The sequence below is a fragment of the Leuciscus leuciscus genome (assembly GCF_965113295.1).
Source record: "Leuciscus leuciscus genome assembly, chromosome: 9".
In the NCBI taxonomy this organism is placed as follows: Eukaryota; Metazoa; Chordata; class Actinopteri; order Cypriniformes; family Leuciscidae; genus Leuciscus; species Leuciscus leuciscus.
Genome location: NC_138733.1, coordinates 11552762 through 11556853, shown reverse-complemented (window position 1 = coordinate 11556853; position 4092 = coordinate 11552762). Strand labels below are relative to the sequence as shown.

Below are 4092 nucleotides of genomic sequence, written 5' to 3'. Positions count from 1 at the left end.
AGTCCTGCAAAGATCACCATGTAAAATCTTTTGTTACTTGTTATGATTACCAAAATCCCTCAAAGCTGTTGTGCTAACAATAACTATTAAAGTTAACCTAAGAATTTAACTCCAACCAGTGGAACACACACACACACACACACGCACACGCACACACACACACACACACACACACACACACACACACACACACACACACACACACACACACACACACACACACACACACACACACACACACACACACACACACACACACACACACACACACACACACACACACCAGAGGCATTTAAAATAGGACTGTTAGGAGCTGGGTTTTGTTTAGATCTTGAATCTTGAATACAGCCAAAGTGATCTTTCATCTCATGCCCTTAATGCATGGACAAAACAAGTTTATTTAGGTGCAAGACATACAATGATCTGAAAATATGCCGTATCATTATTGACATACATTTTTTTTTTTTAAGACACACAATTTTGATTTAATGTCTCACTGCCAGCATCTTCACACTTATAGCATTTCATTTGATCATTTTCCTTCACACAACGATAGAGAGGCACTAGATTATTAATCTTTGCAAACTGATCTCTGATACCAGTCCAGTCTTTGCGCCAGATCTCTTGGAAAACTAAAGCCTTAATCCCAGTTCTCTGTGTGTTTAGCCAGTTTGAAAAGTCATACAAAATAGTGTCAGCTTTATCGTTAATGCACTTTTCTATGCAAGGTGAGTAGTAAGTATACAAAACAACACATTGATCATCATTTGGCATTCTCAAAATTTTGTCCAGAGGAGATGTATTTGTGGCATCTATAGGATAGATAAGAATATATTCAGAATGCAATGTTTTTCCAGAAGAACTGGTCATTTGGATCCAGCTCGGCTTTGCAGCAGCGAGACTGAATAAGTCTTGTGTGACTTCACAAAGCCGTCGCTGACCATTAGTCTTGAAATCATTGAAGGCATTTTCCATTTCATTCATGTTGAAAACCGAATCAAGACTAAACTGTTCTGTACACTGTTGATATGGGACCCTGATGACTACAGAATACTGATAAGGCCTGTCATGGTTGCTTGGCTGTAACCTAGAAGACAAAAATCACAAATATAGCAGTTTTCAAAAACTAAAACTTGTTTCTGAGACAGAATCAATAACATTTTTCATTGCTTATGCACTGTGGCAAGCAGTGCGGGGCCGAGAGCCATCAGAACAAAGCTGGGCCAGCGGTGCGATTGCTTATGAGCGTCACCTGCTCGCCACATCGACCTTGATATGCCCGATATCACAGTCCCGTCCTCACTCCCGCAGAAACGGTTTACTGCAGAACAACTCATTATGTCGGTGTGAAATCACAGCTGTCAATCATGACGTCACATTTCCGTTTTTATTCCACCAAATAACTAAAACCATTCTTATTTAAACAAAAGAAAGAAAGACAAAAACACTTACAGTACATGCACTAACATACACCAGCATGTTAAAAACTACATAAAATGACAAAAAAATATCTTTGGAAAAAATGTATTTGAAGTGTGATTTGATTGCTTAGTTTCCATCGCGTCCATTAGACTTGGGTTTATGACTTATACTGGGACCAGCCACCTGGGGGCGATCAAGATGCTTTGGCTTCACTTTTTAGGACTTGTGCGCCACTCACCATGTGCTGGAGGAGTTAGAGGGTCGTCCACCCAGCTATCCACCCGGCTATCCAGCACCACCACCAGACACTGTAGATTGTGGAGGAGTTCGTCCAGCTGGTGGGGAACTGGATGGCAGTGTGTTTTGGGAACTGGACCAAGATTTATTTTTCTTTTACTCTCTCCCCTCTCTCGACTCTGTCTCTCCTCATCCTTCTGTCTCCTTTTCTCTCACCTCGTCTGTCCTCACCCCTAGGTGCTGCGGCCACCGTAGGAGTAGAGCTAATCTCGAGGGTTTATTTTTTTAAGATTTATTTTTGCCTTTATTATGATAGGATAGTGAGTAGACAAGAAGCAAATTGGGAGAGAGAGGGGGACAGGATCGGAAAAGGTCCACAACCAGGGTCCGAAATTAACTTTTTGGCTCACCTGCCATGGGGACTGGTAGATGAAAAAATCCACCAGCCAAGCATATTTTTTACCGGCCAAAATAATAAACAGCCTTTTTTTTTTTGTCACATATGCATTCATTTTAGTACATTTAATTGAGATAATAAGGTAGGCCTATTATGTTGAATACAAACATAAAAAAAATTGTCCAGAGAAAAAAAAAAAAAAAAAACTATATATTGATCAGAATGAGAGTAATATATGAAATATTACTATCATTGGGGTGAAATAAAAACATTTTTTGTCAGTTTTGTTTCCTGTCTCATGTGGAAGGGAAGGCAGAACGTACTTGGTTACTTACGTAACCTCGGTTCCCTGAGAGATAAGAGAATGAGTATTGCGTTGCAAACGCTATGGGAAAACTCATTTTCTCGAGAAAAGAACGGCCATGGTGTGTAAAGCAGATGCAGCCGGCGGCGGAGTAACGTTATGCACGATCCGCGAGTGCTGAAGACGTTCTGTACGGCTTAGATTGGTGCGCGCCCTTTGCTCTCCAACTGCCAACAGTGGGATGACACAAATGGGCGGCGACCGCTTCTTCCAGTGGCTGGAGCTTCACATATCCTTTTTCCTCAGCGCCGTCAACAGATAGAGCGTTAACTGTACGTACACACACCGCCACCGACTTGCTCTGCAAAGAAGCTCTGGCCACCCGTCAAGGACGCTTGTCAAAAAGTACGGGGAAGCTTGACGCTTTGGCCGCTCTGAATAGTGAGTGCGCGCGCGGTCAGGGCTCGCTCTCTCTCTCTCTGCTCGTTCTAGAGGCAGAAGAGCGCGTGCGCGCTGAAAATTTCATATTTTGGTATAAACATTCACCCGCCAGTGTGGCGGATAGCCTTTTGAGATTTACTCGCCAAACGGAAAATCTACCCGCATTTGGCGCTTGGCGGGTGTTAATTTCGGACCCTGTCCACAACTCAGGTCGCCCGATATGTCGGCGCTCTACCCACAAGGCTATCGGAACCGACATGTTGTGTTTTATGTTTGTGTGGCAGTCGTCCATGAGGGGCTGCCGCTTTACTTTTGTTTTGAGTTTGTTTATTTTTGGATTAAAATTTTATGTTAAACATTTGCCGGTTCCCGCCTCCTTCTTCCCCTGAGCCTTTAACTTTGCTACATACACATTCAGCATTAACACATTTCACTTTTACTGTAATTGTGCAAATATAGACTTACTTGTCATCAAAATACTGGATCATTTTAACAAGAATGTTAGTGTTCACTTGCTCCTGATCGCACTTAATACACAGATGAAGCAGGCAGAACATGAACATCCTCAGTGCGCCAGACGCCTAAAGTTAAAACGACAAACCTGATAAACAAAAACATACAAGCAACAAAACAGAAAAAGCCATGATGAAAATAATTACCATAATGAATTTTAGAGAAGAAGGGAGACGCTTCTGAGCTCTTCAGAGAAGATGTGTTTGGTCCCGTCTGACTCAGAGAATATTCTTTCTGTGATCAGTCATATGCAAATAAACTACTTGTAATATTTAACATAGGAGGCTGTGTGAATGTTCAAGAAACTGTTTGATATTTGCATATAATTCAGTCCATATCAGTTATAGTTTGCAAATATAGAAGTCAAATACCATGACAATGAATGTCCTCTCTACTGCAGTCCTGCAGAGGAATGGTCCATCAGAAAGTCTAATGCTATTGGACTAGTAAATATACAAGCTATACTTCTGGATTGCTTCAAGACTTCTAACAGAAAGATACAGAAAATGCTAATGTTAGCTAATGTAACAGTGAAGCAACAGAAGTTGTTTGGAATTCTGTGCAACAGAATTTATTTTGTAATCTGAAAGAATACGTGTTAGTTCAGATGTGTGTTATTTTGTCAGATAGAGTGTGTCCTGTCTAGATCAAACTTGCATGACTATCTGACTTTCACACTCCGTCATCTCTTCTGAAATTTTGGGAAAGACTACAAATAACCCTTCTTTAACACATGCTTGTGCATCAAGTAACAAAACCGCATGCAGCAGATTTCACT

The 4092-nt window shown here is 41.3% G+C and overlaps 1 long non-coding RNA gene across 1 annotated transcript; it reads right to left on the bottom strand.

Annotated features, from left to right (window-relative positions):
• Nucleotides 1–527: 527 nt before the first annotated feature.
• LOC309505525 lies at nucleotides 528–3526 on the bottom strand. The gene is made up of 3 exons (XR_014208475.1): nucleotides 3461–3526; nucleotides 3267–3382; nucleotides 528–1087 (listed from the first exon to the last, which is right to left on the bottom strand). It is a non-coding gene; the product is annotated as an uncharacterized lncRNA (long non-coding RNA).
• Between the last annotated feature and the right edge of the window lie 566 nt (nucleotides 3527–4092).